Source organism: Cinclus cinclus, chromosome 19 (genome assembly GCF_963662255.1).
Source record: "Cinclus cinclus chromosome 19, bCinCin1.1, whole genome shotgun sequence".
Classification (NCBI taxonomy): Eukaryota; Metazoa; Chordata; class Aves; order Passeriformes; family Cinclidae; genus Cinclus; species Cinclus cinclus.
Genome location: NC_085064.1, coordinates 12,122,507 through 12,145,367, shown reverse-complemented (window position 1 = coordinate 12,145,367; position 22,861 = coordinate 12,122,507).

The window sequence follows — 22,861 nt, the reverse complement described above, 5'->3', positions numbered from 1 at the left end:
GGCCCATTGGTGTCAAAAGGGATCATTAGATTGTTAGCCTCCATTGGGTCACAATGGTTCCGTGGTTCTCTTAACCTCTGTGGTGTCACAATGCATCCCATGCTCTTTTAGGCCACTTGATGTCACAATGAATCATTTGATTCTTGGCCTCCATGGTATCATAATGCTTCCTTGTTTCTATTGGGCCCCATGCTGTCACAATTCATCCCTGCCCCTTTTAGGCCCATTGGTGTCACAAGGGATCATTTGATTGTTAGCCTGCATTGGGTCACAATGGTTCCTTGCTTCTCTTAACCTCTGTGGTGTCACAATGCATCCCATGCCCTTTTAGGCCACTTGATGTCACAATGAATCATTTGATTCTTGGCCTCCATGGTGGCATAATAGATCCTTGCTTCTATTGGTCCCCGTGCTGTAACAATCCATCCCTGGCCCTTTTACGCCCCCTGGTGTCAAATGGGATCCTGGGATTATTAGCCTCCATTGGGTTACAATGGTTCCTTGCTTCTCTTAACCTCTGTGCTGTCACAATGCATTCCAAGCCCTTTTAGGCCACTTGATGTCACAATGAATCATTTGATTCTTGTCCTTCATGGTGTCATAATGGTTCCTTGCTTCTATAGGTCCCCATGCTGTCAGAGTTCATCCGTGGTCCTTTTGCGCCCCCTGGTGTCAAAAGGGATTCTTAGATTGTTAGCCTGCATTGGGTTGCAATGGTGCCTTGCTTCTCTTAACCCCTGTGGTGTCACAATGCATCCCATGCCCTTTTAGGCCACTTGATGTCACAATGAATCATTTGATTCTTGGCCTCCATGGTGGCTTGATTGTACCATGTTTTCACTGGGCCCCATGCTTTCACAATACATCCCTGACCCTTTTAGGCCCATTGGTGTCAAAAGGGATCTTTACATTGTTAGCCTCAATTGGGTGACAATGGATCCTTGCTTCTCTTAACCCCTGGGCTGTCACAATGCATCCCATGCCCTTTTAGGCCACTTGATGTCACAATGAATCATTTGATTCTTGGCCTCCACGGTGGCATAATAGATCCTTGGTTCTATTGGTCCCCGTGCTGTAACAATCCATCCCTGGCCCTTTTTATACCCCCTGGTGCCACAAGGGATCATTAGATTGTTAGCCTGCATTGGGTCACAATGGTTCCTTGCTTCTCTTAACCTCTGTGGTGTCACAATGCATTCCAAGCCCTTTTAGGCCACTTGATGTCACAATGAACCATTTGATTCGTGGCCTTCATGGTGTCATAATGGTTCCTTGCTTCTATAGGTCCCCATGCTGTCAGAGTTCATCCGTGGTCATTTTGCGCCCCCTGGTGCCACAAAGGATTCTTAGATTGTTAGCCTGCATTGGGTCACAATGGTTCCTTGCTTCTCTTAACCCCTGTGGTGTCACAATGCATCCCATGCCCTTTTAGGCCACTTGATGTCACAATGAATCATTTGATTCTTGGCCTCCATGGTGGCGAAATTGTACCAGGTTTTAATTGGGCCCCATGCTTTCACAATACCTCCCTGCCCTTTTAGGCCCATTGGTGTCACTAGGGATCATTAGATTGTTAGCCTCCATTGGGTCACAATGGTTCCGTGGTTCTCTTAACCTCTGTGGTGTCACAATGCATCCCATGCTCTTTTAGGCCACTTGATGTCACAATGAATCATTTGATTCTTGGCCTCCATGGTATCATAATGAGTCCTTGTTTCTATTGGGCCCCATGCTGTCACAATTCATCCCTGCCCCTTTTAGGCCCATTGGTGTCACAAGGGATCATTAGATTGTTAGCCTGCATTGGGTCACAATGGTTCCTTGCTTCTCTTAACCTCTGTGGTGTCACAATGCATTCCAAGCCCTTTTAGGCCACTTGATGCCACAATGAATCATTTGATTCTTGGCCTTCATGGTGTCATAATGGTTCCTTGCTTCTATAGGTCCCCATGCTGTCAGAGTTCATCCGTGGTCCTTTTGCGCCCCCTGGTGTCAAAAGGGATTCTTAGATTGTTAGCCTGCATTGGGATGCAATGGTGCCTTGCTTCTCTTAACCCCTGTGGTGTCACAATGCATCCCATGCCCTTTTAGGCCACTTGATGTCACAATGAATCATTTGATTCTTGGCCTCCATGGTGGCTTGATTGTACCATGTTTTCACTGGGCCCCATGCTTTCACAATACATCCCTGCCCCTTTTAGGCCCATTGGTGTCAAAAGGGATCTTTACATTGTTAGCCTCAATTGGGTGACAATGGATCGTTGCTTCTCTTAACCCCTGTGGTGTCACAATGCATTCCAAGCCCTTTTAGGCCACTTGGTCTTACAATGAACCATTTGATTCTTGGCCTTCATGGTGTCATAATGGTTCCTTGCTTCTATAGGTCCCCATGCTGTCAGAGTTCATCCGTGGTCCTTTTGCGCCCCCTGGTGTCAAAAGGGATTCTTAGATAGTTAGCCTGCATTGGGTCACAATGGTTCCGTGCTTCTCTTAACCTCTGTTCTGTCACAATGCATTCCAAGCCCTTTTAGGCCGCTTGGTCTTACAATGAACCATTTGATCTTGGCCTTCATGGTGTCATAATGGTTCCTTGCTTCTATAGGTCCCCATGCTGTCAGAGTTCATCCGTGGTCCTTTTGCGCCCCCTGGTGTCAAAAGGGATTCTTAGATTGTTAGCCTACTTTGGGTCACAATGGTTCCTTGCTTCTCTTAACCCCTGTGGTGTCACAATGCATCCCATGCCCTTTTAGGCCACTTGATGTCACAATGAATCATTTGATTCTTGGCCTCCATGATGGCGCAATTGTACCAGGTTTTCATTGGGCCCCATGCTTTCACAATACATCCCTGCCCCTTTTAGGCCCATTGGTGTCAAAAGGGATCATTAGATTATTAGCCTCCATTGGGTCACAATGGATCCTTGCCTCTCTTAACCTCTGTGGTGTCACAATGCATCCCATGCCCTTTTAGGCCACTTGATGTCACAATGAATCATTTGATTCTTGGCCTCCATGGTGGCATAATAGATCCTTGCTTCTATTGGTCCCCGTGCTGTAACAATCCATCCCTGGCCCTTTTACGCCCCCTGGTATCAAATGGGATCCTGGGATTATTAGCCTCCATTGGGTTACAATGGATCCTTGTTTCTCTTAACCTCTGTGGTGTCACAATGCATTCCAAGCCCTTTTAGGCCACTTGGTCTTACAATGAATCATTTGATTCTTGGCCTTCATTGTGTCATAATGGTTCCTTGCTTCTATAGGTCCCCATGCTGTCAGAGTTCATCTGTGGTCCTTTTGCGCCCCCTGGTGTCAAAAGGGATTCTTAGATTGTTAGGCAGCATTGGATCACAATGGTTCCTTGCTTCTCTTAACCCCTGTGGTGTCACAATGCATCCCATGCCCTTTTAGGCCACTTGATGTCACAATGAATCATTTGATTCTTGGCCTCCATGGTGGCATAATAGATCCTTGCTTCTATTGGTCCCCGTGCTGTAACAATCCATCCCTGGCCCTTTTTATATCCCCCGGTGCCACAAGGGATCATTAGATTGTTAGCCTGCATTGGGTCACAATGTTTCCTTGCTTCTCTTAACCTCTGTGGTGTCACAATGCATTCCAAGCCCTTTTAGGCTACTTGATGTCACAATGAACCATTTGATTCTTGGCCTTCATGGTGTCATAATGGTTCCTTGCTTCTATAGGTCCCCATGCTGTCAGAGTTCATCCGTGGTCCTTTGGCGCCCCCTGGTGTCAAAAGGGATTCTTAGATTGTTAGCCTGCATTGGGTTACAATGGTTCCTTGCTTCTCTTAACCCCTGAGCTGTCACAGAGCATCCCATGCCCTTTTAGGCCACTTGATGTCACAATGAATCATTTGATTCTTGGCCTCCATGGTGGCTTGATTGTACCATGTTTTCACTGGGCCCCATGCTTTCACAATACATCCCTGACCCTTTTAGACCCATTGGTGTCAAAAGGGATCCTTAGATTGTTAGCCTCAATTGGGTGACAATGGATCCTTGCTTCTCTTAACCCCTGTGCTGTCACAATGCATCCCATGCCCTTTTAGGCCACTTGATGTCACAATGAATCATTTGATTCTTGGCCTCCACGGTGGCATAATAGATCCTTGCTTCTATTGGTCCCCGTGCTGTAACAATCCATCCCTGGCCCTTTTTATACCCCCTGGTGCCACAAGGGATCATTAGATTGTTAGCCTGCATAGGGTCACAATGGTTCCTTGCTTCTCTTAACCTCTGTGCTGTCACAATGCATTCCAAGCCCTTTTAGGCCACTTGATGTCACAATGAACCATTTGATTCTTGGCCTTCATGGTGTCATAATTGTTCCTTGCTTCTATAGGTCCCCATGCTGTCAGAGTTCATCCGTGGTCATTTTGCGCCCCCTGGTGCCACAAGGGATTCTTAGTTTGTTAGCCTGCATTGGGTCACAATGGTTCCTTGATTCTCTTAACCCCTGTGCTGTCACAATGCATCCCATGCCCTTTTAGGCCACTTGATGTCACAATGAATCATTTGATTCTTGGCCTCCATGGTGGCAAAATTGTACCAGGTTTTAATTGGGCCCCATGCTTTCACAATACATCCCTGCCCTTTTAGGCCCATTGGTGTCAAAAGGGATCATTAGATTGTTAGCCTCCATTGGGTCACAATGGATCCTTGCTTCTCTTAACCCCTGTTCTGTCACAATGCATCCCATGCCATTTTAGGCCACTTGATGTCACAATGAATCATTTGATTCATGGCCTCCATGGTGGCATAATAGATCCTTGCTTCTATTGGTCCCCGTGCTGTAACAAACCATTCCTGGCCCTTTTAGGCCCTTTGGTGTCACAAGGGATCATTAGATTGTTAGCCTGCATTGGGTCACAATGGTTCCTTGCTTCTCTTAACCTCTGTGGTGTCACAATGCATCCCATGCCCTTTTAGGCCACTTGATGTCACAATGAATCATTTGATTCTTGGCCTCCATGGTGTCATAATGCTTCCTTGTTTCTATTGGGCCCCATGCTGTCACAATTCATCCCTGGCTCTTTTACGCCCCCTGGTGTCAAATGGGATCCTGGGATTATTAGCCTCCATTGGGTCACAATGGATCCTTGCTTCTCTTAACCCCTGTGCTGTCACAATGCATCCCATGCCCTTTTAGGCCACTTGATGTCACAATGAATCATTTGATTCTTGGCCTCCATGGTGTCATAATGGTTCCTTGTTTCTATTGGGCCCCATGCTGTCACAATTCATCCCTGGCCCTTTTAGGACCTTTGGTGTCACAAGGGATCATTAGATTGTTAGTCTGCATTGGGTCACAATGGTTCCTTGCTTCTCTTAACCCCTGTGCTGTCACAATGCATCCCATGCCCTTTTAGGCCACTTGATGTCACAATGAATCATTTGATTCTTGGCCTCCATGGTGGCATAATAGATCCTTGCTTCTATTGGTCCCCGTGCTGCAACAATCCATCCCTGGCCCTTTTTATACCCCCTGGTGCCACAAGGGATCATTAGATTGTTAGCCTGCATTGGGTCACAATGGTTCCTTGCTTCTCTTAACCTCTGTGCTGTCACAATGCATTCCAAGCCCTTTTAGGCCACTTGATGTCACAATGAACCATTTGATTCTTGGCCTTCATGGTGTCATAATGGTTCCTTGCTTCTATAGGTCCCCATGCTGTCAGAGTTCATCCGTGGTCCTTTTGCGCCCCCTTGTGTCAAAAGGGATTCTTAGATTGTTAGCCTGCATTGGGTTACAATGGTGCCTTGCTTCTCTTAACCCCTGTGCTGTCACAATGCATCCCATGCCCTTTTAGGCCACTTGATGTCACAATGAATCATTTGATTCTTGGCCTCCATGGTGGCTTGATTATACCAGGTTTTCACTGGGCCCCATGCTTTCACAATACATCCCTGACTCTTTTATGCCCATTGGTGTCTAAAGGGATCATTAGATTGTTAGCCTCAATTGGGTGACAATGGATCCTTGCTTCTCTTTACCCCTGTGCTGTCACAATGCATCCCATGCCCTTTTAGGCCACTTGATGTCACAATGAATCATTTGATTCTTGGCCTCCACGGTGGCATAATAGATCCTTGCTTCTATTGGTCCCCGTGCTGTAACAATCCATCCCTGGCCCTTTTTATACCCCCTGGTGCCACAAGGGATCATTAGATTGTTAGCCTGCATTGGGTCACAATGGTTCCTTGCTTCTCTTAACCCCTGTGGTGTCACAATGCATCCCATGCCCTTTTAGGCCACTTGATGTCACAATGAATCATTTGATTCTTGGCCTCCATGGTGTCATAATGGTTCCTTGTTTCTATTGGGCCCCATGCTGTCACAATTCATCCCTGGCCCTATTCCCCCCCCTGGTGTCAAATGGGATCCTGGGATTATTAGCCTCCATTGGGTCACAATGGATCCTTGCTTCTCTTAACCCCTGTGCTGTCACAATGCATCCCATGCCCTTTTAGGCCACTTGATGTCACAATGAACCATTTGATTCTTGGCCTTCATGGTGTCATAATGGTTCCTTGCTTCTATACCTCCCCATGCTGTCAGAGTTCATCCGTGGTCCTTTTGCGCCCCCTGGTGTCAAAAGGGATTCTTAGATTGTTAGGCAGCATTGGATCACAATGGTTCCTTGCTTCTCTTAACCCCTGTGGTGTCACAATGCATCCCATGCCCTTTTAGGCCACTTGATGTCACAATGAATCATTTGATTCTTGGCCTCCATGGTGGCGTAATTGTACCAGGTTTTCATTGGGCCCCATGCTTTCACAATACATCCCTGCCCCTTTTAGGCCCATTGGTGTCAAAAGGGATCATTAGATTGTTAGCCTCCATTGGGTCACAATGGATCCTTGCTTCTCTTAACGCCTGTGCTGTCACAATGCATCCCATGCCCTTTTCGGCCACTTGATGTCACAATGAATTATTTGATTCTTGGCCTCCATAGTGGCATAATAGATCCTTGCTTCTATTGGTCCCCGTGCTGTAACAATCCATCCCTGGCCCTTTTAGGCCCATTGGTGTCACTAGGGATCATTAGATTGTTAGCCTGCAATGGGTCACAATGGTTCCTTGCTTCTCTTAACCCCTGTGGTGTCACAATGCATCCCATGCCCTTTTAGGCCACTTGATGTCACAATGAATCATTTGATTCTTGGCCTCCATGGTGTCATAATGGTTCCTTGTTTCTATTGGGCCCCATGCTGTCACAATTCATCCCTGCCTCTTTTAGGCCCATTGGTGTCACAAGGGATCATTAGATTGTTAGCCTGCATTGGGTCACAATGGTTCCTTGCTTCTCTTAACCTCTGTGGTGTCACAATGCATTCCAAGCCCTTTTAGGCCACTTGGTCTTACAATGAACCATTTGATTCTTGGCCTTCATGGTGTCATAATGGTTCCTTGCTTCTATAGCTCCCCATGCTGTCAGAGTTCATCCGTGGTCCTTTTGCGCCCCCTGGTGTCAAAAGGGATTCTAAGATTGTTAGCCTGCCTTGGGTCACAATGGATCCTTGCTTCTCTTAACCTCTGTGGTGTCACAATGCATCCCATGCCCTTTTAGGCCACTTGATGTCACAATGAATCATTTGATTCTTGGCCTCCATGGTGGCATAATAGATCCTTGTTTCTATTGGTCCCCGTGTTGTAACAATTCATCCCTGCCCCTTTTAGGCCCATTGGTGTCACAAGGGATCATTAGATTGTTAGCCTGCATTGGGTCACAATGGTTCCTTGCTTCTCTTAACCTCTGTGGTGTCACAATGCATCCCATGCCCTTTTAGGCCACTTGATGTCACAATGAATCATTTGATTCTTGGCCTCCATGGTGGCATAATAGATCCTTGCTTCTATTGGTCCCCGTGCTGTAACAATCCATCCCTGGCCCTTTTTATACCCCCCGGTGCCACAAGGGATCATTAGATTGTTAGCCTGCATTGGGTCACAATGGTTCCTTGCTTCTCTTAACCTCTGTGCTGTCACAATGCATTCCAAGCCCTTTTAGGCCACTTGATGTCACAATGAATCATTTGATTCTTGGCCTTCATGGTGTCATAATGGTTCCTTGCTTCTATAGGTCCCCATGCTGTCAGAGTTCATCCGTGGTCCTTTTGCGCCCCCTGGTGTCAAAAGGGATTCTTAGATTGTTAGCCTGCATTGGGTTGCAATGGTGCCTTGCTTCTCTTAACCCCTGTGGTGTCACAATGCATCCCATGCCCTTTTAGGCCACTTGATGTCACAATGAATCATTTGATTCTTGGCCTCCATGGTGGCTTGATTGTACCATGTTTTCACTGGGCCCCATGCTTTCACAATACATCCCTGACCCTTTTAGGCCCATTGGTGTTAAAAGGGATCTTTAGATTGTTAGCCTCAATTGGGTGACAATGGATCCTTGCTTCTCTTAACCCCTGGGCTGTCACAATGCATCCCATGCCCTTTTAGGCCACTTGATGTCACAATGAATCATTTGATTCTTGGCCTCCACGGTGGCATAATAGATCCTTGCTTCTATTGGTCCCCGTGCTGTAACAATCCATCCCTGGCCCTTTTTATACCCCCTGGTGCCACAAGGGATCATTAGATTGTTAGCCTGCATTGGGTCACAATGGTTCCTTGCTTCTCTTAACCTCTGTGCTGTCACAATGCATTCCAAGCCCTTTTAGGCCACTTGATGTCACAATGAACCATTTGATTCGTGGCCTTCATGGTGTCATAATGGTTCCTTGCTTCTATAGCTCCCCATGCTGTCAGAGTTCATCCGTGGTCATTTTGCGCCCCCTGGTGCCACAAAGGATTCTTAGATTGTTAGCCTGCATTGGATCACAATGGTTCCTTGCTTCTCTTAACCCCTGTGGTGTCACAATGCATCCCATGCCCTTTTAGGCCACTTGATGTCACAATGAATCATTTGATTCTTGGCCTCCATGGTGGCGAAATTGTACCAGGTTTTAATTGGGCCCCATGCTTTCACAATACCTCCCTGCCCTTTTAGGCCCATTGGTGTCAAAAGGGATCATTAGATTGTTAGCCTCCATTGGGTCACAATGGTTCCGTGGTTCTCTTAACCTCTGTGGTGTCACAATGCATCCCATGCTCTTTTAGGCCACTTGATGTCACAATGAATCATTTGATTCTTGGCCTCCATGGTATCATAATGCTTCCTTGTTTCTATTGGGCCCCATGCTGTCACAATTCATCCCTGCCCCTTTTAGGCCCATTGGTGTCACAAGGGATCATTTGATTGTTAGCCTGCATTGGGTCACAATGGTTCCTTGCTTCTCTTAACCTCTGTGGTGTCACAATGCATCCCATGCCCTTTTAGGCCACTTGATGTCACAATGAATCATTTGATTCTTGGCCTCCATGGTGGCATAATAGATCCTTGCTTCTATTGGTCCCCGTGCTGTAACAATCCATCCCTGGCCCTTTTACGCCCCCTGGTGTCAAATGGGATCCTGGGATTATTAGCCTCCATTGGGTTACAATGGTTCCTTGCTTCTCTTAACCTCTGTGCTGTCACAATGCATTCCAAGCCCTTTTAGGCCACTTGATGTCACAATGAATCATTTGATTCTTGGCCTTCATGGTGTCATAATGGTTCCTTGCTTCTATAGGTCCCCATGCTGTCAGAGTTCATCCGTGGTCCTTTTGCGCCCCCTGGTGTCAAAAGGGATTCTTAGATTGTTAGCCTGCATTGGGTTGCAATGGTGCCTTGCTTCTCTTAACCCCTGTGGTGTCACAATGCATCCCATGCCCTTTTAGGCCACTTGATGTCACAATGAATCATTTGATTCTTGGCCTCCATGGTGGCTTGATTGTACCATGTTTTCACTGGGCCCCATGCTTTCACAATACATCCCTGACCCTTTTAGGCCCATTGGTGTCAAAAGGGATCTTTACATTGTTAGCCTCAATTGGGTGACAATGGATCCTTGCTTCTCTTAACCCCTGGGCTGTCACAATGCATCCCATGCCCTTTTAGGCCACTTGATGTCACAATGAATCATTTGATTCTTGGCCTCCACGGTGGCATAATAGATCCTTGGTTCTATTGGTCCCCGTGCTGTAACAATCCATCCCTGGCCCTTTTTATACCCCCTGGTGCCACAAGGGATCATTAGATTGTTAGCCGGCATAGGGTCACAATGGTTCCTTGCTTCTCTTAACCTCTGTGGTGTCACAATGCATTCCAAGCCCTTTTAGGCCACTTGATGTCACAATGAACCATTTGATTCGTGGCCTTCATGGTGTCATAATGGTTCCTTGCTTCTATAGCTCCCCATGCTGTCAGAGTTCATCCGTGGTCATTTTGCGCCCCCTGGTGCCACAAAGGATTCTTAGATTGTTAGCCTGCATTGGATCACAATGGTTCCTTGCTTCTCTTAACCCCTGTGGTGTCACAATGCATCCCATGCCCTTTTAGGCCACTTGATGTCACAATGAATCATTTGATTCTTGGCCTCCATGGTGGCGAAATTGTACCAGGTTTTAATTGGGCCCCATGCTTTCACAATACCTCCCTGCCCTTTTAGGCCCATTGGTGTCAAAAGGGATCATTAGATTGTTAGCCTCCATTGGGTCACAATGGTTCCGTGGTTCTCTTAACCTCTGTGGTGTCACAATGCATCCCATGCTCTTTTAGGCCACTTGATGTCACAATGAATCATTTGATTCTTGGCCTCCATGGTATCATAATGAGTCCTTGTTTCTATTGGGCCCCATGCTGTCACAATTCATCCCTGCCCCTTTTAGGCCCATTGGTGTCACAAGGGATCATTAGATTGTTAGCCTGCATTGGGTCACAATGGTTCCTTGCTTCTCTTAACCTCTGTGGTGTCACAATGCATCCCATGCCCTTTTAGGCCACTTGATGTCACAATGAATCATTTGATTCTTGGCCTCCATGGTGGCATAATAGATCCTTGCTTCTATTGGTCCCCGTGCTGTAACAATCCATCCCTGGCCCTTTTACGCCCCCTGGTGTCAAATGGGATCCTGGGATTATTAGCCTCCATTGGGTCACAATGTTTCCTTGCTTCTCTTAACCTCTGTGCTGTCACAATGCATTCCAAGCCCTTTTAGGCCACTTGATGCCACAATGAATCATTTGATTCTTGGCCTTCATGGTGTCATAATGGTTCCTTGCTTCTATAGGTCCCCATGCTGTCAGAGTTCATCCGTGGTCCCTTTGCGCCCCCTGGTGTCAAAAGGGATTCTTAGATTGTTAGCCTGCATTGGGATGCAATGGTGCCTTGCTTCTCTTAACCCCTGTGGTGTCACAATGCATCCCATGCCCTTTTAGGCCACTTGATGTCACAATGAATCATTTGATTCTTGGCCTCCATGGTGGCTTGATTGTACCATGTTTTCACTGGGCCCCATGCTTTCACAATACATCCCTGCCCCTTTTAGGCCCATTGGTGTCAAAAGGGATCTTTACATTGTTAGCCTCAATTGGGTGACAATGGATCGTTGCTTCTCTTAACCCCTGTGGTGTCACAATGCATTCCAAGCCCTTTTAGGCCACTTGGTCTTACAATGAACCATTTGATTCTTGGCCTTCATGGTGTCATAATGGTTCCTTGCTTCTATAGCTCCCCATGCTGTCAGAGTTCATCCGTGGTCCTTTTGCGCCCCCTGGTGTCAAAAGGGATTCTAAGATTGTTAGCCTGCCTTGGGTCACAATGGATCCTTGCTTCTCTTAACCTCTGTTCTGTCACAATGCATTCCAAGCCCTTTTAGGCCGCTTGGTCTTACAATGAACCATTTGATCTTGGCCTTCATGGTGTCATAATGGTTCCTTGCTTCTATAGGTCCCCATGCTGTCAGAGTTCATCCGTGGTCCTTTTGCGCCCCCTGGTGTCAAAAGGGATTCTTAGATTGTTAGCCTACTTTGGGTCACAATGGTTCCTTGCTTCTCTTAACCCCTGTGGTGTCACAATGCATCCCATGCCCTTTTAGGCCACTTGATGTCACAATGAATCATTTGATTCTTGGCCTCCATGATGGCGCAATTGTACCAGGTTTTAATTGGGCCCCATGCTTTCACAATACATCCCTGCCCCTTTTAGGCCCATTGGTGTCAAAAGGGATCATTAGATTATTAGCCTCCATTGGGTCACAATGGATCCTTGCCTCTCTTAACCTCTGTGGTGTCACAATGCATCCCATGCCCTTTTAGGCCACTTGATGTCACAATGAATCATTTGATTCTTGGCCTCCATGGTGGCATAATAGATCCTTGCTTCTATTGGTCCCCGTGCTGTAACAATCCATCCCTGGCCCTTTTACGCCCCCTGGTGTCAAATGGGATCCTGGGATTATTAGCCTCCATTGGGTTACAATGGATCCTTGTTTCTCTTAACCTCTGTGGTGTCACAATGCATTCCAAGCCCTTTTAGGCCACTTGGTCTTACAATGAATCATTTGATTCTTGGCCTTCATTGTGTCATAATGGTTCCTTGCTTCTATAGGTCCCCATGCTGTCAGAGTTCATCCGTGGTCCTTTTGCGCCCCCTGGTGTCAAAAGGGATTCTTAGATTGTTAGGCAGCATTGGATCACAATGGTTCCTTGCTTCTCTTAACCCCTGTGGTGTCACAATGCATCCCATGCCCTTTTAGGCCACTTGATGTCACAATGAATCATTTGATTCTTGGCCTCCATGATGGCATAATAGATCCTTGCTTCTATTGGTCCCCGTGTTGTAACAATTCATCCCTGCCCCTTTTAGGCCCATTGGTGTCACAAGGGATCATTAGATTGTTAGCCTGCATTGGGTCACAATGGTTCCTTGCTTCTAAGAACCTCTGTGGTGTCACAATGCATCCCATGCCCTTTTAGGCCACTTGATGTCACAATGAATCATTTGATTCTTGGCCTCCATGGTGGCATAATAGATCCTTGCTTCTATTGGTCCCCGTGCTGTAACAATCCATCCCTGGCCCTTTTTATATCCCCCGGTGCCACAAGGGATCATTAGATTGTTTGCCTGCATTGGGTTACAATGGTTCCTTGCTTCTCTTAACCCCTGAGCTGTCACAGAGCATCCCATGCCCTTTTAGGCCACTTGATGTCACAATGAATCATTTCATTCTTGGCCTCCATGGTGGCTTGATTGTACCATGTTTTCACTGGGCCCCATGCTTTCACAATACATCCCTGACCCTTTTAGACCCATTGGTGTCAAAAGGGATCCTTAGATTGTTAGCCTCAATTGGGTGACAATGGATCCTTGCTTCTCTTAACCCCTGTGCTGTCACAATGCATCCCATGCCCTTTTAGGCCACTTGATGTCACAATGAATCATTTGATTCTTGGCCTCCACGGTGGCATAATAGATCCTTGCTTCTATTGGTCCCCGTGCTGTAACAATCCATCCCTGGCCCTTTTTATACCCCCTGGTGCCACAAGGGATCATTAGATTGTTAGCCTGCATAGGGTCACAATGGTTCCTTGCTTCTCTTAACCTCTGTGCTGTCACAATGCATTCCAAGCCCTTTTAGGCCACTTGATGTCACAATGAACCATTTGATTCTTGGCCTTCATGGTGTCATAATTGTTCCTTGCTTCTATAGGTCCCCATGCTGTCAGAGTTCATCCGTGGTCATTTTGCGCCCCCTGGTGCCACAAGGGATTCTTAGTTTGTTAGCCTGCATTGGGTCACAATGGTTCCTTGATTCTCTTAACCCCTGTGCTGTCACAATGCATCCCATGCCCTTTTAGGCCACTTGATGTCACAATGAATCATTTGATTCTTGGCCTCCATGGTGGCAAAATTGTACCAGGTTTTAATTGGGCCCCATGCTTTCACAATACATCCCTGCCCTTTTAGGCCCATTGGTGTCAAAAGGGATCATTAGATTGTTAGCCTCCATTGGGTCACAATGGATCCTTGCTTCTCTTAACCCCTGTTCTGTCACAATGCATCCCATGCCATTTTAGGCCACTTGATGTCACAATGAATCATTTGATTCATGGCCTCCATGGTGGCATAATAGATCCTTGCTTCTATTGGTCCCCGTGCTGTAACAAACCATTCCTGGCCCTTTTAGGCCCTTTGGTGTCACAAGGGATCATTAGATTGTTAGCCTGCATTGGGTCACAATGGTTCCTTGCTTCTCTTAACCTCTATGGTGTCAAAATGCATCCCATGCCCTTTTAGGCCACTTGATGTCACAATGAATCATTTGATTCTTGGCCTCCATGGTGTCATAATGCTTCCTTGTTTCTATTGGGCCCCATGCTGTCACAATTCATCCCTGGCTCTTTTACGCCCCCTGGTGTCAAATGGGATCCTGGGATTATTAGCCTCCATTGGGTCACAATGGATCCTTGCTTCTCTTAACCCCTGTGCTGTCACAATGCATCCCATGCCCTTTTAGGCCACTTGATGTCACAATGAATCATTTGATTCTTGGCCTCCATGGTGTCATAATGGTTCCTTGTTTCTATTGGGCCCCATGCTGTCACAATTCATCCCTGGCCCTTTTAGGACCTTTGGTGTCACAAGGGATCATTAGATTGTTAGTCTGCATTGGGTCACAATGGTTCCTTGCTTCTCTTAACCCCTGTGCTGTCACAATGCATCCCATGCCCTTTTAGGCCACTTGATGTCACAATGAATCATTTGATTCTTGGCCTCCACGGCGGCATAATAAATCCTTGCTTCTATTGGTCCCCGTGCTGTAACAATCCATCCCTGGCCCTTTTTATACCCCCTGGTGCCACATGGGATCATTAGAGTGTTAGCCTGCATTGGGTCAAAATGGATCCTTGCTTCTCTTAACCTCTGTGCTGTCACAATGCATTCCCAGCCCTTTTAGGCCTCTTGGTCTTACAATGAACCATTTGATTCTTGGCCTTCATGGTGTCATAATGGTTCCTTGCTTCTATAGCTCCCCATGCTGTCAGAGTTCATCCGTGGTCCTTTTGCGCCCCCTGGTGGCAAAAGGGATTCTTAGATTGTTAGCCTGCATTGGGTCACAATGGTTCCTTGCTTCTCTTAACCTCTGTGCTGTCACAATGCATTCCAAGCCCTTTTAGGCCGCTTGGTCTTACAATGAACCATTTTATTCTTGGCATTCATGGTGTCATAACGGTTCCTTGATTCTATAGGGCCCCATGCTGTCAGAGTTCATCCGTGGTCCTTTTGCGCCCCCTGGTGTCAAAAGGGATTCTTAGATTGTTAGCCTACATTGGGTCACAATGGTTCCTTGCTTCTCTTAACCTCTGTGGTGTCACAATGCATCCCATGCCCTTTTAGGCCACTTGATGTCACAATGAATCATTTGATTCTTGGCCTCCATGGTGGCATAATAGATCCTTGCTTCTATTGGTCCCCGTGCTGCAACAATCCATCCCTGGCCCTTTTTATACCCCCTGGTGCCACAAGGGATCATTAGATTGTTAGCCTGCATTGGGTCACAATGGTTCCTTGCTTCTCTTAACCTCTGTGCTGTCACAATGCATTCCAAGCCCTTTTAGGCCACTTGATGTCACAATGAACCATTTGATTCTTGGCCTTCATGGTGTCATAATGGTTCCTTGCTTCTATAGGTCCCCATGCTGTCAGAGTTCATCCGTGGTCCTTTTGCGCCCCCTGGTGTCAAAAGGGATTCTTAGATTGTTAGCCTGCATTGGGTTACAATGGTGCCTTGCTTCTCTTAACCCCTGTGGTGTCACAATGCATCCCATGCCCTTTTAGGCCACTTGATGTCACAATGAATCATTTGATTCTTGGCCTCCATGGTGGCGAAATTGTACCAGGTTTTAATTGGGCCCCATGCTTTCACAATACATCCCTGCCCCTTTTAGGCCCATTGGTGTCAAAAGGGATCATTAGATTGTTAGCCTCCATTGGGTCACAATGGATCCTTGCTTCTCTTTACCCCTGTTCTGTCACAATGCATCCCATGCCCTTTTAGGCCACTTGATGTCACAATGAATTATTTGATTCTTGGCCTCCATGGTGGCATAATAGATCCTTGCTTCTATTGGTCCCCGTGCTGTAACAATCCATCCCTGGCCCTTTTTATACCCCCTGGTGCCACAAGGGATCATTAGATTGTTAGCCTCCATTGGGTCACAATGGATCCTTGCTTCTCTTAACCTCTGTGGTGTCACAATGCATCCCATGCTCTTTTAGGCCACTTGATGTCACAATGAATCATTTGATTCTTGGCCTCCATGGTGTCATAATGGTTCCTTGCTTCTATAGGTCCCCATGCTGTCAGAGTTCATCCGTGGTCCTTTTGCGCCCCCTGGTGTCAAAAGGGATTCTTAGATTGTTAGCCTGCATTGGGTTACAATGGTGCCTTGCTTCTCTTAACCCCTGTGCTGTCACAATGCATCCCATGCCCTTTTAGGCCACTTGATGTCACAATGAATCATTTGATTCTTGGCCTCCATGGTGGCTTGATTGTACCAGGTTTTCACTGGGCCCCATGATTTCACAATACATCCCTGACCCTTTTAGGCCCATTGGTGTCAAAAGGGATCCTTAGATTGTTAGCCTCAATTGGGTGACAATGGATCCTTGCTTCTCTTAACGCCTGTGCTGTCACAATGCATCCCATGCCCTTTTAGGCCACTTGATGTCACAATGAATCATTTGATTCTTGGCCTCCACGGTGGCATAATAGATCCTTGCTTCTATTGGTCCCCGTGCTGTAACAATCCATCCCTGGCCCTTTTTATACCCCCTGGTGCCACAAGGGATCATTAGATTGTTAGCCTGCATAGGGTCACAATGGTTCCTTGCTTCTCTTAACCTCTGTGGTGTCACAATGCATTCGAAGCCATTTTAGGCCACTTGGTCTTTCAATGAACCATTTGATTCTTGGCCTTCATGGTGTCATAATGGTTCCTTGCTTCTATAGGTCCCCATGCTGTCAGAGTCCATCCGTGGCCCTTTTGCGCCACCTGGTTTCAAAAGGGATTCTTAGATTGTTAGCCTGCATTGGGTCACAATGGTTCCTTGCTTCTCTTAACCTCTGTGGTGTCACAATGCATCCCATGCCCTTTTAGGCCACTTGATGTCACAATGAATCATTTGATTCTTGGCCTCCATGGTGGCGAAATTGTACCAGGTTTTAATTGGGCCCCATGCTTTCACAATACATCCCTGCCCTTTTAGGCCCATTGGTGTCAAAAGGGATCATTAGATTGTTAGCCTGCATTGGGTCACAATGGTTCCGTGCCTCTCTTAACCTGTGTGGTGTCACAATGCATCCCATGCTCTTTTAGGCCACTTGATGTCACAATGAATCATTTGATTCTTGGCCTCCATGGTGTCATAATGCTTCCTTGTTTCTTTTGGGCCCCATGCTGTCACAATTCATCCCTGGCCCTTTTACGCCCCCTGGTGTCAAATGGGATCCTGGGATTATTAGCCTCCATTGGGTCACAATGGATCCTTGCTTCTCTTAACCCCTGTGGTGTCACAATGCATCCCATGCCCTTTTAGGCCACTTGATGTCACAATGAATCATTTGATTCTTGGCCTCCACGGTGGCATAATAAATCCTTGCTTCTATTGGTCCCCGTGCTGTAACAATTCATCCCTGGCCCTTTTACGCCCCCTGGTGTCAAATGGGATCCTGGGATTATTAGCCTGCATTGGGTTACAATGGATCCTTGTTTCTCTTATCCTCTGTGGTGTCACAATGCATTCCAAGCCCTTTTCGGCCACTTGGTCTTACAATGAACCATTTGATTCTTGGCCTTCATTGTGTCATAATGGTTCCTTGCTTCTATAGGTCCCCATGATGTCAGAGTTCATCCATGGTCCTTTTGCGCCCCCTGGTGTCAAAAGGGATTCTTAGATTATTAGCATGCATTGGGTCACAATGATTCCTTGCTTCTCTTAACCTCTGTGGTGTCACAATGGATCCCATGCCCTTTTAGGCCACTTGATGTCACAATGAATCATTTGATTCTTGACCTCCATGGTGGCATAATTGTACCAGGATTTACTTGGGCCCCATGCTGTCACAATTCATCCCTGCCCCTTTTAGGCCCATTGGTGTCACAAGGGATCATTAGATTGTTAGCCTGCATTGGGTTACAATGGTTCCTTGCTTCTCTTAACCCCTGTGGTGTCACAATGCATCCCATGCCCTTTTAGGCCACTTGATGTCACAATGAATCATTTGATTCTTGGCCTCCATGATGTCATAATAGATCCTTGATTCTATTGGTCCCCGTGCTGTAACAATCCATCCCTTGCCATTTTTATACACCCTGGTGCCACAAGGGATCATTAGGTTGTTAGCCTGCATAGGGTCACAATGGTTCCTTGCTTCTCTTAACCTCTGTGGTGTCACAATGCATTCCAAGCCCTTTTAGGCCACTTGATGTCACAATGAATCATTTGATTCTTGGCCTTCATGGTGGCATAATGGTTCCTTGCTTCTATAGGTCGCCATGCTGTCAGAGTTCATCCGTGGTCCTTTTGCGCCCCCTGGTGTCAAAAGGGATTCTTAGATTGTTAGCCTGCATTGGGTCACAATGGTTCCTTGCTTCTCTTAACCTCTGTGCTGTCACAATGCATTCCAAGCCCTTTTAGGCCGCTTGGTCTTACAATGAACCATTTGATCTTGGCCTTCATGGTGTCATAACGGTTCCTTGCTTCTATTGGTCCCCATGCTGTCAGAGTTCATCCGTGGTCCTTTTGCGCCCCCTGGTGTCAAAAGGGATTCTTAGATTGTTAGCCTGCATTGGGTCACAATGGTTCCTTGCTTCTCTTAACCCCTGTGGTGTCACAATGCATCCCATGCCCTTTTAGGCCACTTGATGTCACAATGAATCATTTGATTCTTGGCCTCCATGGTGGCGAAATTGTAACAGGTTTTAATTGGGCCCCATGCTTTCACAATACATCCCTGCCCTTTTAGGCCCATTGGTGTCAAAAGGGATCATTAGATTGTTAGCGTGCATTGGGTCACAATGGATCCTTGCTTCTCTTAACCTCTGTGGTGTCACAATGCATCCCATGCCCTTTTAGGCCACTTGATGTCACAATGAATCATTTGATTCTAGGCCTCCATGGTGGCATAATAGATCCTTGCTTCTATTGGTCCCCGTGCTGTAACAAACCATCCCTGGCCCTTTTAGGCCCTTTGTTGTCACAAGGGATCATTAGATTGTTAGCCTGCATAGGGTCACAATGGTTCTTTGCTTCTCTTAACCTCTGTGGTGTCACAATGCATCCCATGCCCTTTTAGGCCACTTGATGTCACAATGAATCATTTGATTCTTGGCCTCCATGGTGTCATAATGGTTCCTTGTTTCTATAGGTCCCCATGCTGTCACAATTCATCCCTGGCCCTTTTACGCCCCCTGGTGTCAAATGGGATCCTGGGATTATTAGCCTCCATTGGGTCACAATGGTTCCTTGCTTCTCTTAACCCCTGTGGTGTCACAATGCATCCCATGCCCTTTTAGGCCACATGATGTCACAATGAATCATTTGATTCTTGGCCTCCATGGTGGCATGATAGATCCTTGATTCTATTGGTCCCCGTGCTGTAACAATCCCTCCCTGGCCCTTTTAGTCCCATTGGTGTCACAAGGGATCATTAGATTGTTAGCCTGCATTGGGTCACAATGGTTTCTTGCTTCTCTTAACCTCTGTGGTGTCACAATGCATCCCATGCCCTTTTAGGCCACTTGATGTCACAATGAATCATTTGATTCTTGGCCTCCATGGTGTCATAATGGTTCCTTGTTTCTATTGGTCCCCGTGCTGTCACAATTCATCCCTGGCCCTTTTATGCCCCCTGGTGTCAAATGGGATCCTGGGATTATTAGCCTCCATTGGGTCACAATGGATCCTTGCTTCTCTTAACGCCTGTGCTGTCACAATGCATCCCATGCCCTTTTAGGCCACATGATGTCACAATGAATCATTTGATTCTTGGCCTCCACGGTGGCATAATAGATCCTTGCTTCTATTGGTCCCCGTGCGGTAACAATCCATCCCTGGCCCTTTTTATACCCCCTGGTGTCCAAAGGGATTATTAGATTGTTAGCCTGCATTGGGTCACAATGGTTCCTTGCTTCTCTTAACCTCTGTGGTGTCACAATGCATTCCAAGCCCTTTTAGGCCACTTGTTCTTACAATGAACCATTTGATTGTTGGCCATCATGGTGTCATAATGGTTCCTTGCTTCTATAGGTCCCCATGCTGTCAGAGTCCATCCGTGGTCCTTTTGCGCCCCCTGGTGTCAAAAGGGATTCTTAGATTGTTAGCCTGCATTGGGTCACAATGGTTCCTTGCTTCTCTTAACCCCTGTGGTGTCACAATGCATCCCATGCCCTTTTAGGCCACTTGATGTCACAATGAATCATTTGATTCTTGGCCTCCATGGTGGCATAATTGTACCAGGTTTTACTGGGGCCCCATGCTTTCACAAATCATCCCTGCCCTTTTAGGCCCATTGGTGTCACAAGGGATCATTAGATTGTTAGCCTGCATTTGGTCACAATGGTTCCTTGCTTCTCTTAACCTCTGTGGTGTCACAATGCATCCCATGCCCTTTTAGGCCACTTGATGTCACAATGAATCATTTGATTCTTGACCTCCATGGTGTCATAATGGTTCCTTGTTTCTATTGGGCTCCATGCTGTCACAATTCATCCCTGGCCCTTTTACGCCCCCTGGTGTCAAATGGGATGCTGGGATTATTAGCCTCCATTGGGTCACAATGGATCCTTGCTTCTCTTAACCCCTGTGCTGTCACAATGCATCCCATGCCCTTTTAGGCCACTTGATGTCACAATGAATCATTTGATTCTTGGCCTCCATGGTGGCATAATAGATCCTTGCTTCTATTGGTCCCCGTGCTGTAACAATCCTTCCCTGGCATTTTTCATACCCAGTGGTGCCACAACGGATCATTAGATTGTTAGCCTGCATTGTGTCACAATGGTTCCTTGCTTCTCTTAACCTCTGTGGTGTCACAATGCATTCCAAGCCCTTTTAGGCCACTTGGTCTTGTAATGAACCATTTGATTCTTGGCCTTCATGGTGTCATAATGGTTCCTTGCTTCTATAGGTCCCCATGCTGTCAGAGTTCATCCGTGGTCCTTTTCCGCCCTCTGGTGTCAAAAGGGATTCTTAGATTGTTAGCCTGCATTGGGTCACAATGGTTCCTTGCTTCTCTTAACCCCTGTGGTGTCACAATGCATCCCATGCCCTTTTAGGCCACTTGATGTCACAATGAATCATTTGATTCTTGGCCTCCATGGTGGCATAATTGTACCAGGTTTTACTGGAGCCCCATGCTTTCACAAATCATCCCTACCACTTTTAGGCCCATTGGTGTCACAAGGGATCTTTAGATTGTTAGCCTGCATTGGGTCACAATGGTTCCTTGCTTCTCTTAACCTCTGTGGTGTCACAATGCATCCCATGCCCTTTTAGGCCACTTGATGTCACAATGAACCATTTGATTCTTGGCCTTCATGGTGTCATAATGGTTCCTTGATTCTATAGCTCCCCATGCTGTCAGAGTTCATCCGTGGTCCCTCTCCGCCACCTGGTGTCAAAAGGGATTCTTAGATTGTTAGCCTGCATTGGGTCACAATGGATCCTTGCTTCTCTTAACCCCTGTGTTGTCACAATGCATCCCATGCCCTTTTAGGCCACTTGATGTCACAATGAATAATTAGGTTCTTGGCCTCCATGATGGCATAATTGTACCAGGTTTTACTTGGGCCCCATGCTTTCACAGTACATCCCTGCCCCTTTTAGGCCCATTGGTGTCAAAAGGGATCATTAGATTGTTAGCCTGCATTGGGTCACAATGGATCCTTGCTTCTCTTAACCCCTGTGGTGTCCCAATGCATCCCATGCCATTTTAGGACACTTGATGTTACAATGAAACATTTGATTCTTGGCGTCCATGGTGGCATAATAGATCCTTGCATCTATTGGTCCCCGTGCTGTAACAATCCATCCCTGGCCCTTTTTATACCCCCGGTGCCACAAGGGATCATTAGATTGATAGCCTGCATTGGGTCTCAATGTTTCCTTGCTTCTCTTAACCTCTGTGGTGTCACAATGCATCCCATGCCCTTTTAGGCCACCTGATGTCACAATGAATCATATGATTCTTGGCCTCCATTGTGGCGTAATTGTACGAGGTTTCTATTGGGCCCCATGCTTTCACAATACATCCCTGCCCCCTTTAGGCCTATTGGTGTCACAAGGGATCATTAGATTGTTAGCCTGCATTGGGTCACAATGGATCCTTGCTTCTCTTAACCTCTGTGCTTTCACAATGCATCACATGCCCTTTTAGGCCACATGATGTCACAATGAATTATTTGATTCTTGGCCTCCATGGTGGCATAATAGATCCTTGCTTCTATTGGTCCCCGTGCTGTAACAATTCATCTCTGGCCCTTTTAGGCCCATTGGTGTCACAAGGGATCATTAGATTGTTAGCCTGCATTGGGTCACAATGGTTCCTTGCTTCTCTTAACCTCTGTGGTGTCACAATGCATCCCATGCCCTTTTAGGCCACTTGATGTCACAATGAATCATTTGATTCTTGGCCTCCATGGTGTCATAATGGTTCCTTGATTCTAATGGGCTCCATGCTGTCACAATTCATCCCTGGCCCTTTTACGCCCCCTGGTGTCAAATGGGATCCTGGGATTATTAGCCTCCATTGGGTCACAATGGATCCTTGATTGTCTTAACCCCTGTGGTGTCACAATGCATCCCATGCCCTTTTAGGCCACTTGATGTCACAATGAATAATTAGGTTCTTGGCCTCCATGATGGCATAATTGTACCAGGTTTTACTTGGGCCCCATGCTT